This window comes from Opisthocomus hoazin, chromosome 4 (genome assembly GCF_030867145.1).
Source record: "Opisthocomus hoazin isolate bOpiHoa1 chromosome 4, bOpiHoa1.hap1, whole genome shotgun sequence".
Lineage (NCBI taxonomy): Eukaryota > Metazoa > Chordata > Aves > Opisthocomiformes > Opisthocomidae > Opisthocomus > Opisthocomus hoazin.
The window spans coordinates 11,937,679-11,952,915 of record NC_134417.1 but is presented as its reverse complement, the minus strand read 5'-3'; the positions used below and the strand labels follow the sequence as shown (position 1 = coordinate 11,952,915).

General features: G+C 37.9%; 1 protein-coding gene across 2 annotated transcripts in view; it reads right to left on the bottom strand.

Annotated features, from left to right (window-relative positions):
- The window catches only part of PLS1 (plastin 1), a 48,619-nt gene that overhangs the window by 32,359 nt on the left and 1,023 nt on the right, over window positions 1–15,237 (bottom strand). The window lies entirely within an intron of this gene.

Sequence of the window (15,237 nt, the reverse complement as noted above, 5' to 3'; positions counted from 1 at the left end):
GTGAACAAGATCTAATTTAAGAGGGAAAAACTGGTATTTTTAACTTCTTCCAAAACTGTATGTACTGATCTTTGCTAGAGGAAGACCATCAAACCAGCCAGAGTGATAAATTTTGTGCCCACTAAGCACGTATGTATCTTATGGAAGGAGGACTAGAAGATTTACATTGAAGTTAATTATTCACTCTACAGGAATTTATTCAACATAGTACAGTAACTCTGATGAGTAATAAAATCAACATTTTCCACTATGCCTTTAAGATAAACATGGGTGGCTCAAGAACAAGCAGTAAAACACCAAGCTGAGATACCTAATTGTTAGACTGCTCATGGGCCTGATCTGATGTCACCTACTATGGTATAGGTACAGAATAGTTGCCTGAGGCTTAAGTCAGGATGGAGAGTAATTCTGTTACAAAGCAGATACATGTTTACTTTAGAAAGATACCTTTTCATCCAAACAAAATCCTTCCAGCCTCCTTTGGCTGCTGAGTACACAGAATAGCCATGCAAATTCATCAACAGTATCAATTTCACGTAGTTTCCTTCACATGCATCATTCAAAAGGATCTCAGGCTGCCTAAGCTTTGTACTGTTGCATTCAGTACTTCTAATAAAACACATCAATGGAAACCTTACCTATGCCAGAAGCACCACTTCTGCAAAAGTAATTTTGAAAACATGCTATTGTGTGCAGCATTGATGGAAGTACCTTTCCTGAAACACTCTGCAAACCTAACCTGTTCACAGTTCAGCTACACCATATCGTCGGGCTGAATTTGTCCAAACTGATTATCTTGGACCATGTGTGACCTGTTCTCATTTGCCTAATTAGGTATTTTTCTAAGAGTTCAACAAGTTTCACCTGCCTCCAGTACAAGGCTAGGAGCATTTTATCCCCTGTTCTGGAACAGAGATATGAAATCTGTCTACCCCATATCCTTAGGCAAAGCAATGCCTGCTCATCCCACGTTAACCCAGATGTTTCCTGATCTATAAAACTCACAAAACTCTTGCTTGAATCTGTTGTGTCAAGGTTTCTATGAGTCTGTGTTCTTCCATTTCATTTGGACTAAATGTGCTGTAGTTCAGAATAGCAGCTGGCATGCACAAATTCACCTCTGCAATTGCTCCTTGCAGCTGCCAAGACATGGCACTTTCCCCTCCGGTTCCAAAGAGCAAGGGAAAAGTAAGGAAGTGAACTCCAGTCTCCCAAGTCCCACAACAGATCACAGGCCACTGTTCCGCCTACCCGCGTCTCACTTGCTTTAATACAACAAGCTGTGGCATTAATGAGCATGTCATCAAGAGCAAATCTGAAATAGTGCCATTCTCTGTGAAACCGGGATGCTGAGGTGATACCAGTCAATACCACTAGCCCCGTGGAGCTGTGTGCACAAGTTACTGCTTTCTAACTGTATTTTCTGATGTTTATAAACAGAGTCATTCATAACACACTAGTTGATGTTAGATCACTTTTGCAAGTAACAGAGAACCGCAAGGAAGTTAAATTTGCATACTTCTGCAATACAGCGCGTCCTGGGCTCCCTATCTGTTAGAAAACCATTCCCAGAAAAAAAAACCAAACCAACATACACACAAAGCTGCTTCCATGCAACGAGCAGCTTTTCTTTAGGACCTGAGAATATCAGGCAAGCCAGTATCGGAAATACATAAACAATATTTTTCTCACAGATCTCTTGGAGAGACAACACTTCTGTTTTTCAGAATACAAAATCAGATTGTCTGCAAAAACAACTACAACCCTTAATGTGACGCAAAATCATTCCAGTTTTGAGACTGGCTTTACATTTTACTTGACAAAATCTTCAAGATTAAATATTCTGAACTAACTGTATATTTTATGTAATTTAAATATAACATATTAGCTTTCTAATAAATTATAGAGTATAGAATCAAAGTAAACAATATAAAATACTGGACAGTTGTGCCATAAAAAGGGACAAATTAAGTGACACAAAAATAATGTTTCCCTACAGAATCTCTGACATAGTTAAATTCAAAGAACTCTGCCCCAAAGTAAAGGTTGGTTACGGCGAATCTGCTAAAGTGGCAATTGCTCTTGGTTTTATTATGCACAACCTTTGCCTTGGTGAAAGTTCAATAACAGCATGCACATGGTATCTAAACCTTGTCAAGAGAAGGGCAGACACATAAGGAAAATGAAAGCACAGTAGGAATCTGAATACTCTCAAACCATAAATCTTAATTACCGTTCATGATCAATTTCAAACATTTTAAATATTTGCTTCATTCCTCAACAACATAAACATTTAATCAGGAAGAATACAAAAGGCATAAGAACTTAATGTTTAACTTAAATGTACCAACTATTCACAAATAAGAGACTGTTTCAACTAAAAACTGTTTTCAGAACCACATGCAAATAAAAGAAGCTTATGCTCTCATGGAAATGAAATAGAATAAACAAGAATAGAGTTGCTACATTTACAGTAGAAAAGGATGGTCCTACCACGCCCTTTAAAGAAGTTCAAGCCAACCACTTGCAGGCAAACAGCTTGGAGATGGAGCTAACAGTACACAAGTTTAAATGCCTGGACGACTTCAGAAGCTAGGAAGATGTGCCACCAACCCATAGCAATTCAGCTCTGAAACACTCTAATCAAGCTTTACAGTTGGTGTAAATTTAGATTAGCTAGATTAGTTACTTTTGCATTCAGGTATAGAACATCCAGAGGCTCACAATGCACCTTCTCAGCTATTACCACAGCAAAGGTACCAGAGTTAGTAAGGACAAGTTTTTCAGTTGTGTGGATTTTCAGCATCTCTAATAATCATACCATAAATAAACTAGTGAAAAACTTCAGAAACAACTAACTCAAGTACAATGCAACTGCAATGATATTCCTTCCAAGAGAGACAGAAGCAGCTCTTGTTTAGTGCTGCTACAGAAATGCAAGTGTTAGCGTCAACAGAAAGGTTCCTCAATGTCTCAGTTCCATAGTTCACTACACACACAGAAAGTCACAGACTTACTCACTAACATTTTGATCCTACAACAAGAAACTCTTGCATCCAGCAATAAAACCTGCACACCATCAATGGTACACAAGGAGAGGAAAGAGTAGGCAAAAACAGAGACTAGGGAATTTCCGTGCGAGACATGAGATCATGCAGAAGACCTTCCCTGTGTTGAGCAAACCCTAGAACAAGTGCCATCTCTAGCCTATTAGAAAATGTACATTTGAAGAAACTACTAGGATTATAACGGATGTGATATTAATCTTCCCAGTGTAAATCATTTATGGTAGAAGCTAAAGCAACACTAACTGTCCAGAGTCTAGAATAATTTCTACCTTTTACTGATATAGATAAAACTAGGGCTCAAAAAGGAAATTCACAAGTTCTGGTAAAAAATGACACTTGCAGCCCATTTCTGAGAGCTGTGTGGCTTACACTTGAGAGACCCATCCCCACCTCTGTGCTTCAGATATAACAGTTACAATCATTTCTGCTTCTCTTCAAAGTCACATTTACAATGAAAAATTTCATTCACATTAAGCAGTAACATGTCTTCCTCAGACAGCTCAAGAACACTACTGAGCCTCCCCACTATAACTCAAAATAATGATGGTAACAGAAATGAAGCAACCTCATCATCTCATCTTTTTATCCAAGAATCTGAAGTTGAGTTTTGGAATATAAACTAAACATTTAAAGGCACTGTTGTGAAAGCAAAAATCTTGCTTTTCCATTTTACATATGACAATGTCTGTATTCAAGCAATATATGTCTGCAGAGCTACATGCAAATTAATTAGCAAGGTATTAACAGTTAAAATGGGGCTCAGGACAGATTAAGGTGACTTGATTGAAGAAATGTCTTTACAAGTGTAAACACCAGAATTTTTACACTGGTCCAAGAAGCATCTGACTGAGCCTTGACCAGAATCCAGATTTGTCTTACTTTCAGAAAGTTCAATCAACTTAATACACTGTATCATTTTATATGACCTTCTCTTATCTCCTCTCACCAGCATTATCATTTGCCCTCTGGATGGATCATTTGATACTCTCCAAAAAATCAATGTACTACACTGAAACCTATGTCCCGTGTTGACTAGTCATTTGGCTTCCCTGTACACAAACGTGCTAGATCCTCCTGCCTGGAGAATTTCTGCAAGCTCCCATCAAGCACCTCTTCTGCTCTTCCTATTCTACATGGCTACCCTTGCCTCACCAACCCTGTCCCCATGCCCACCATTTTTACCCATATGAATGTCTTTGCTTACGTATCACTTCCGAAGGCACCCACACAGTGATCAGGCAAAGGTACTGTCTCTGGAAGGCCAGAGTTGGCAAGGATCATGCTTTCCAGTTAGCACTGGAAGCTGGTATCTTGGATGCTGCCATCAAAAGCAAGGAAAAAAATACAGGCTGAACCAACACCACAGTCACCGCAGCACAGGGTGCCAAACCCAGCAATTGCTGCAAGACGAATGCCTACTGAGGCCAAAGCATAGCAGCAGTTTTACCATGCAAATGCATGTTAGGTGGAAAGAGTCTATCATTAACATATAGAAAATCTGATGAGAAACTAGGAAACAGTTTGTCATAAAACCCATTTGATTAACAGTCACTGCTCTGAAGAACAGAATCATATTTTTAAGTCCAAACTTGGTTTCTCTGTGACATTTCATTAAAGCAAACCACACTAAAATATAAATGGAAAGGCTACACTAACAAAAGCAAGTTCATCCAGGCACTCCATCCTCAAGTCATTCTTTTGTGCCTAGGCTGACATTACATATCAAGTTTACAACAGCAAAAGGGAGTGAGTTAAAAGACACACCAGCAAGTGATACTTCATCTCTTTCTTTCTCTGTCTAGGTTTAGGCACATACAGCTTTTGTTAGCATGCAACTACAGTGACAAATAAAAAATTGCGTTATTTCTATAGGAAATTCCCACATAAATATTCTCCAATACATATCTTAATTAGGCAACAAACCCGGAAATTCTTATTGAAACATTTGCATCAATCAGTAAGAATTCTCTCTGTGTCGACATTTGATAGAATGGCCTTCTGGGCGTCCCAGTACTCTACAAATAGGATTCACAACTTCAGGGTTATGCTTTAATTCTTTTTGTGCTTCTTTAATAAACTATTAGCATTGCTAGTTAATGACTAAACAGAAAAGCTAACCAGAAGCAATAGTCACAACCCCAACTTTTCAAAAACAGTAACAAGTCAGACCCTAATCAATTAAAAAAAAAACCAAACCAACAACAAGAAAAAAAAACCCCAAAAAACCAAGAAATGCCAAAGGATTTAACAATTACTCACATGGAATGACATCTGTCTTCCGTTTTCAGATACTCCAAATTATTCTCACATTAACTTTTGAAGCTTGTCTCTGAAACTGGAAGGACTAGGTATCTTTTAAAATTAAACAGATGCTCACGTAACTTCTCAACCCCACAAACTGTGACTTCTGAGAGCATCTTCCATTTTCATGGAAAGCTCAGTCAAATAATGAGACCTGATGATACTACGGAAGTCACTGACTTATCTACTGATCTGCCTCTAAATTACAACTTAAATAGTACTTTTCTAAAAGTGATAGTGCTATTAAAGTCAAGTAGTTGCAATGTTATCTCCATGTCAGTATTTATAGTAATGAAAAAAAAAGTAATTAGAAACATTAAAATACAACAAACAGCACAGATTTTCACGATCTACCAGCTTCTAGCACAGCAATTGTTATTACCAATTTCACAACCAAAATTCTTCTCCTGCTATTATCAAATTACAATTTCATGTTATGAGTGTCAGTTTTTCAGAGTTTGCTGGATTTTGCATTCTATCTGCTACAACCAAAGTGTACTCACCTTCAATTGTTTAATCTGTTATAATATCACTGACACTTTTACAATATCTTCTGCAAGACTGTCAGTTTTTGTCCCAAGCCTCTATTTCTTCCAGATGCGGTGCCGCTTGAGACAGAACATACTGTACTCTGTGTTCTTTGCTAAGGAATTTACCCTTTTGTGGCACTCGTAACTTCAGAAAGGTATCTTTTTCTTAAGCCAACTGGAACATTATGAACCATTTTTCTCTTCTCCAGACATGAACATAACATTTAGCTAGCACATAACTTAAAAAGCAAAACTACAAACAAAGCTATCAGTGAATAAACAGCCTAAAAGGCAGAAGGGGAGGGAGATCTTAAAACAGTGCAACTGCAACAGTCCAGAAAACTGCTGCCTTTATCTTTCCATGTGCCTGCTCTCTGATAGTCTGAAGTAGGAAACCTCAGCTTGCTACAAATACTAAAACTCTAGCAGAGCGCCACAGACTAACTCTTACTAATGAACTTAGTTTTAAGGTCACCCTAGAAGTTAATCATGTGAAGATCATTAAGAGTAACAATAGAAATGCACATTCATTCTCCTGCCCTCAGCAACTCAATTTACATCCACATATTCTTCATATTCCAGTAATTGCAGTGACTAAACAGTACCAAATAGATGTGTGTTGCCAGAGTATTTTTCAGTTTTCCTTAATTATCAGATGGCAGTATGGTCTTCTGTCACCTGCTAATTCCCCCTTCAACTCTACATGGTTCAAAAGATTATTAGAAGATTAGACTGATCACCTACTATACTACAAGCAAGCCAGGATTTTCTGTCATGGAAAATTCATAGGTTATTTTTGTTTTTCTTTTTTCATTGGTCAACCTAGAGGTAAAAGGAGGGTCTTTTACAATACACAGCAAAAGCAGCTGGCAGCATTTCAAAACCATCTCATTGTCCATCTCTGCGGAGTCCACAGATGCGTACATGCGACCCATTCGCCAGTTCATAGCCTTTAGGAGCTACGTTTGCTATAACACTGAGGGTAAAAGGAACACACTGGTAAATCCGAGTAACTAAAACTAAATGGAGTATTGTTCGTAGCTTCTAAACTAGAAGACTATCTGGGGCACACACAGTTCATTTGCTGGTACTGTAGTTCTTAATTATTAGGCCAGAAGAAAACATCTATAGTTGCTGTTGCCAACTGTCATTTTTAATCACATCTTGGAGAAGAAAGAAAATTCTGAGCAAATTTTTTGTAACTAAATTATTCAAAACCTCAGCCTTAGGATTCATATGGTTAGAAGACAGCTTTCATTTAAGAATATAAAGCTGTTTCTGATGCTTAGGGGAAAACTTTACCATCTTTCTTACAAACAACAGAAATAAAAAAACTCTACCAAATTGGGTTAGACAAATTCTTTGGAGTTTTTTGGTTTTTGGTTTTTTTTTTTTAATTGTTTGAGCTGGCAACAAGAACAGACATCCTAAGCATTTAACTAATACACTGCAAATATGCAAAACAATGCATAAAGATGTGCACAATTTTTTCAACTAGAAATTTTGTTTCCTTTTTTCAGGAATCATATAATTTTTTCCTAGTACTGTAAAAGCATTATCATACAAAATAGTGCTGGGCTAGTAACAACCCTTACAAATCTGAAAATGATAGTTTTAAAAAAATTACTTGTTGCTTGAAAATTAGTGACCTAAAGCCCCATAAAGTGAGAAAGATATGCTTATGCAGTTATCTACAGTCTAGTAACTATAGTGCACAATACTTACTACACAGAAAAATCCTGTAAACTGGTCATGCAGATTACCTAAGTAGTCTTTATATTCAGTTAAACATGAATTTCAAGTATTCTTAAATTTAATATGTACTTATATTTGCTTTGTGTTAGCCATTTTAAAATGTCCCACAGTAGTGTGACCATTGTTTGCTCTCATAGCATGCATTAAAAGCTAGTCTTCCAAAATTTCCAGGTAACAGTTCAATGTCTTTCCAAACCGTTACACTCTATTTCTTACACGCTTCTAAGTCCTAACACTTGTTAGAACTTTGAGAGCAGCTTTCCACATATTCAGCAAATTAAATACATAGCTAAAAACTGCCTCTGTCATGATAAAATGATAAAGTGTGATCAACTACCACAGAAATCAGCTTGCTGATAATTCAGTTCTTTTGCAAGGGCAAAACATGTCTCTGGAAGAGCTCTTACAAGACATACATTTTATTTCACACCATTTTATCTAAATAAGCAAACATTTTGGATTTTAAGTTAGCTACAATTCCACACCAAGGCACTCCTCCTCCTCCCACTGACCTTCACAAAAACTGAATAATCCTGTCATGTTATTTACTACCACTTTACACAGTGATAATTCATGAAAAACAACTCATATTTCCAACTCTCCAAAAATAATGCTCTTGAGCATTCAACAGTCATCTATGAAGTCCTATTTTAAAATTTCTAAACAAGGCACAGAAACATCTATTGTGCTACCACTATCAGTTAGCAAGCCAACACCATGCTTACCTTCCATACTTTTGTTCAAACACTGAGGGACAAGCTTTGCCACTGTTACTGGTCTATCTCCCTCTGGTTAGGAGTCCAGCTGAAAGCAATACAACTGAAGGAACATCTTCATGAAGCACTACCTAGGTAGCACACAGACTACAGCATCACCCAATCACTCATCCAACATATGCTTGTTTGGTTGAGAAGGACTGATACGGATTAATCCTATTGAGTTTAAATGCCTTGATCTTAACTTACTTAGTAAAAAGCAGAATGGTAGTAAAAAGTAGAATGGTAGCTTAAAGAACAAACTATATGGCAGAAGAGTTAGTTCCATAGATTAACCACCACAAAAATTATTTCAGGAGGGAAAGCATGCAGAAATTTTGGAACACAACAGAAACATGTGCATCTATTACTATGGACCATTTCATAATTTCTACTTTCCCCAAGGCAGCCAGTCTATCAGATAGAGCCTTTTCAAAAGCCCAGCACAGCTGACTCAATAGCTGCCATTTTCAGGTGCAAGGCACTTTATGAAAACAATCTTACCACAGAGTGCCAGAAGCAGGGATTTGCTCTGGCATGACAAACAACTCGTCTCGTGCTGCTGGCAAGCCTCTCCTGGGAGCAGCTCTGGTAAGATGTGACCAAACCACCTTGCCCATGCCGAATAAGACAACTGGGAGGTTTGAGCTTCAAGCAGAATGAATGGTCTCAAAGATTTTTAGAAATTTTTTTGGGGTGTACACATTAGTTTCCTCTTTTTTTTTAATCTTTATTGAAAAAAGACTGCATTCCATTTTAATACCATCTTTATGCAAAAGCTCAGACAGACACATATAACATCACTAAACTGCAAGAGGCAACTGAAATTTTGCCAGGCTTAATTTAAAAAAAAGAAAGTTTGAGTAATTCCCATATACACAATGGAAATTTCCACTTTGCAGTGGCAAGCCCACATGTATATTTTAATTAACACTGACAAAGTTCTATTTTACTTCATTCAAAACATTACAGAGTTCCCAGCACTGTAGCTTACAGAAGATACCTATTTTCCATGTATGTTTAACAATACGTACCTGGTGACACATAGTAATAGCAGAGTAATGAAATCCCTTTGGAAAAGGGATTTTTTGGAAAAGGGATTTTTTGGTCCTGACGCCAGCTGTATCACTGGTGAAATCCATACTAGTTTCAATTAAATATATCTTGATTCTACAAATCAAGCTTGGAAGGACTAAAAACCATTGCAGAAGTAAAACTCTGCTCAATGGAAAAGGAGAATTTCACACTACTTTATATTGACCTACCTTTAGGACGAAAGAACAGAATCAAGTTTCCCTCTGTCATAAGGAGATAAAATACTGCAAAGAGAAATGGTAGGGCACGTGGAAAGAAAACAGGAGAAAGGGAGACGTGGAGCTAGAAGAGGAGCTTGATAAATCACCAAGACAAAAACATTCCAAACTATAAAAATTTTGGATAACAAAACGCAATGCAGGAACATCTGGTTTGAAAAGAAACAGCCAGCTCTTGAAGCTTACACTGAGACAAATACTTTAAATTAGTATTCAAGTAAATATAATCTTGCTGATAACATACGGCCTAATATTTCATCTTTTTTACATGTCAATTTTTTTAATCAGTCCATTCTACCAATGATTATTAACAAGATGAAAGGATGAATACACTAAGTGAATTAAACTGGGTAATACTGGATCCAGCATTATTTTTTTTTGCTAGTGCCTATTATTATTAAGGAAACATCTGCAAGAGAGCCCTGTAAGTGGGTTGATAATCCTTTTCCCACCAAAAGCACACATGTAGAAACACACAATCTGCTTTATGCATAATTTATTTCTGAGGCTTAGCAATACCAGCCTCCTTGATGAGCTATTGTGATGTACTATCTGTACTCTCCTTGGGTGCCCGTACGTAATAGCAGTAACTAAGAACACATCCTCCCCCCAATCTAGAAATTCATGAATTAACTTACATTTAGAAGCACCAAAACAAATAATTATGTATATAATAAGGTCATGATGACATTTACTATTTCCTACACATGACCAGCTGAATCAAAGCTGAAATCATGTAATTAGTAATTTTATCACAAACATAATATACTGGAGAACAGAGAAGTCATCCTTACTGTTTCATTTTGTAGCCCTTTTTTAAAGACATAGCAACAGTGACGCGTAAAAATCCCTTAATAAAGTGGGATTACACGACTGTAATGCAGAACTGGTTCTATCAGTAACCTGGAACTCCTGATCCATATTGACCTGACCAATGCCAGTTGTTGTTTTCATTGCTAATATCCCTTTGCATATCACAATATGACCACGGGTCAACTGTTTGCTCGGTGAATGTCACAGCTGCAATGAGCTAGTGAGACACCATCTCACACAGATCTTAACAGCCAGGTTTGCATTTGCAGTTACTTAGATATCTTCTCCCAGCACTATATTTACAATTTATTGTTTCCTTGTTGCCCAGCACAATACAGTGGAACCTCCTCCAGTAATAATTCTGTTTGCTAGGATCAGATCCTTTTACTTGCTGGTATTCCTGCTCTACATTTGCTTTAATCCACAGGTAGACCTGGTGATTTTTGCAGTTTTTATGGAAACAGTTATCATGGATGTGAGGTATTTCACACATCATGGAGAATGCTATGAAAATATTTTATTTAATTAGTTACTGCAACTAGAAGGGTGGCAACCAAACATTACACACAGACTTTATGGGAAGCATTAAATGTAAGAGTACTCAAACAATCTTTTTAGTTTAGATATTTCCATATCACACGCTGTTCAGGTGATATCCATTCCATTGACACAATCCTCACAGAGCAGTGAAATCTCCAAGTACTGAGAAAATACCAAGTAACATGTGCTCCTCCAAAGGGTAATAATGAATACTGTTCCAAGATATATAGGCTTAATTTATTTGACTTCTAAAGACATAGGGTAAAAGGGCAAAAACTGGGAATCCCGCTTCTCCCTCCTCCATTGTGTTTGGTTTCTATAGTAAGCCACGGAATGGGGAAAGTTGACATTTAGCAGAACTTTTATTAATATTCCCATGCATAAACTCTAGTCTGGTCTTAATCAGTATGGAACACAGAACCAGATGGAAAATTGTTGGCGTGGGTTACGGATCCATTGTAACGATGTGACCCCAATATGAGTATGATCGTTCACCTTTATTAGTCAGCAAAACAAGGTTTATATAGCAAAGCAATTACAGCATCTGAATGGTTAGACCCCTAATCCATATATAGGCAAAGCTACTGCAACTCGTTGTGATTGGTGCAGAGCTGCATCTCGATGTGAAAACAGTACGGTGGCAGGAAACAACAACATGGCAGGAAGGAAGTGACAGTGTGGCAGGAAACGGTGACGTTCCCCCTGCTCCAGTGTCCCGAGCTCGTCACTCTACCTTCCCAACAGGGTTCCGTGTCAGTCGCTCCCAAGGCTCACCTCCGGATCGGAACCTGGGTTGCTCAACGGCACCAAGCTATGTCCCCTCTCATCCAGCCAGGACTCCACAGAAAATAATTTCTCCTCATATTAAGTCTCTCTCAGAGACCAACAATTTTTCACTATGAAAATTGTAGCCAGTACAGTCATTCAAAGACATATTTTAATAAAAGAATCTATGTAATTACAACCGCCAGAACTTTCAAATGTTGTTTAAATGACATTTAAAATTAAAACACTGCACCATTTTCTTCTAGTATGACTATTCCAGAGTTCTGCACTCTATTAAGGGATTTTTAAGCATCACAGTTGCTACAAATTGAAAAAAACAGTAATTTCCAGAGCCAATTAAACCATGGAAAAATTTCCTTCACAAAATCATTATGACAGCTACATTCTTTCATTCTGCATTTTTTTGTTTTTAAAATCAGCATTTGAGAGTATGTAAATTTTGCCTTAGGGAACTAGAGTCCAGCAATTTTACTCTCATTCAAAAATTACCATCTCAGAAAATCTTGATATTGTAACACTGATCCTGGTAGTAAATACATTTCTGCGAGTTTTCTCCACAGCTACTAGCCTCAAGAATAATACTTTTCTAGAAATACTAGAAAGCAAGAAACAAGTAACAAAGATATATATAGGCAACTATTTTTAACAGTAGTAGTTGTAGATAAGCAAAAAAAAAGTCATTGCTGCTATATAAATAATGCCAAGTTCCAAAAGTTCTTCAAATTACTCAAATGCTTAATTTTACATCATCACTAGTCTTTAAACCTGCTTACAAACTTATTCATATAAAAAACATGGGTAAATGCTTACAGAACTAGGACCTGTCCTGATTACAAATAGAAATAAAAGACAGGAGAAAAGCAGATATTAATGTTTTATATTTTCTTTCCTCACCTTTTTTTTTTCCTCTTGTTAGTTTTTGCTTAGTAGTTGGATGTACATATTCTGCTTTTCAGTCGCTGGCTTGCCCGTGGTCGTTACCACCATTTACTGTTTCAATTTTGTTGTTGTTGGGGTATTTTTGGTTTGTTTTTGTTTTTGTTTTTTTTTTTTGTCATCAAACCAATATTCAGGATGAGATTATGATTTTAATCTGTGCCTGATCATTCCAGCCAGGTTGACTAAGTAACACAGGCATAGATAAAAACAGACCATGCCGGAATACACGTTTTTATGGTGTACAGGAACAATGGGATGCATTCAAAGGTCAGGCAACTACTCTGACAACCACTTTCATGACTATATATGGAAATCAGTCTTTGAGTAATCATGCAGACTATTGGGTGTTAGTACAGCAACCATGCAAATGATAAGCTATAAAAACACCTTGATATTACATGAAACTATTTAGCACAGTTCAGAGGACCCCCACACACCACCTTGGCTGCATTTCCTCTGACCACCATTTCAGCCTGTATGTTTATACTTCACAGTTCATTCAGGTATCAAGGAACACACATGTGCATTTAAATGTCTTGGCATAATCACTTGTGTATACCTGCAAGAGGCAGCTGAGATTTAACTGCAGTCACGCTAACCACATGGGGGAACATCTCATATACATTCAATCCACACGGTGGATGAGCCCCAAGAAAAGTAATTGTATCTCAGAATTCAAGAACAGAGGGAACAAAAGTACAGTCAACATGTTCTTGTGCTCTGGGACCTGCTGGTCCAAGGCAAAGTCACTCAGTGCCTTAAAATGAGTACATTGACCTGCAGAGTAGTGTGGTAAAGAAGCAACGAAAGCCAAAGAGGACAGAGGCCTGGGTGTGGAAGAATCATGCAGCTATCAAGGGAGAGGACTACCAAACGGGGGGGGGGGGAGAAAAAAAAGAGGGTAACGTCAGCTTCCGCAGAAATCTTGGCAGTGCCACATACATTGAACTCGATACTTAGCTCTACCTATCTGCATGAATTTCCCCCAAGTTCTGTCTGCAAGCTGTGAGCTCTGCACACTTAAGACTCATTTCACCAATGTGAATTCTGCACTTGAAAAGAAAATACAGAATGGTCTCAAGGCACGCCATTTTCACTAGTCATGAGTCACTCTCACATAAAAGTATAAAATAATGGCCTAAGAAAAAAAACAAGGAGATGAATTAAGAGTTTATTGAGCTGCTTATTGTGTGTTCAAAAACAGCAAGGAACAAAGTCAGGTGTTTCAGCTGGTGTTTCTTTGGACGGTTTGGGGAGTGCCCATAAAAATGTTTTTATGGAGAGCACCCAGAAGACTTCTTACATCCTCACAGCACAATGAAATTATTACTATGGGCACTCTTAGAATCTTCTAAGACCACAGCAGCAGAAGGAACTTGATGATATGGTGAGAAGGCAGGAGGTGGGGGCTTTGCAGCCAGGAAGGTAAAGTCTCCTAACTTCACTTCCGCTGAAGGACATCTCTTTTCAGTGGATTGCTACAAGTACTTATTACAAAAAAAGAAGAAAGCCTGAATCACGTGCTTGGTAAATGCTTAAAAAAATGCACCAAAAATTTATATAGCATTCTACCTATGACACTTCTACAATACCTATATTAATATGACCTCATTGTTGACTCAGGAGACTTTCAGGCAAAAGCACTTTTTTTTTTTCATTAAGCACTTTATGTGCCCCACTTTACTAACAGCAACAAAAAATCAGTCTACGATTCAATAAATTTATCATATTTCTTGGGATTGAAAGCTAAAGAATAATACAGCCTGCTCAAACTCTTCCAAGATGCCAGTAGATATCTTGCTATCTTTCTTAAGTTCATCAGGGATGACACGGGAATTTTAACTACATTAAATCAGCAAGCAGTGCAATTTACACCTTTCTTAGTGATTGTTGTCTCCAGCTTGGAAATTTACACTCAGAATGTTGTTCTCACAACAAATAGATTCTTTTTAAACTGAAATTGTGTAGAAGGTTTTGTCTTCAAAATAGCAATGATAACAGAACCCAGAAATACTCGGCCTTCCTGGACCACTAAAGTTCTACTCAACCAAAGATGTAAAGCTACACGGTTTCTGCTTTCTCTCTAGGAATGACTTTCGAAAGACTAATCTTCCACAAAGTCATCTGGTAGAAAACATTGCAATATGCGCTGGAAAAGAACCTAAGATAAAACTCGGTTATGTTTTGCAAAGTTTCTCAGAGTATTCCAGGTCCTTCCCACGTCAGCAACCTTTGAAAGCTCAGCAGACGTTTTAATGAAACGGCACACGCGTATTTCGCAGGACGAAAATAACCACCTACGAATAAAACACCGAGGTTCCCGAAGAGCATCCCCCGGAAACGAACCCGCCCCCGCCGCAGACCCGCGCACCCCGCTCGGGGCTACCCCACGCCGCAGGCGCGGCCCCGGCAGGCGGGACGGGCGGCAGCAGCCTCC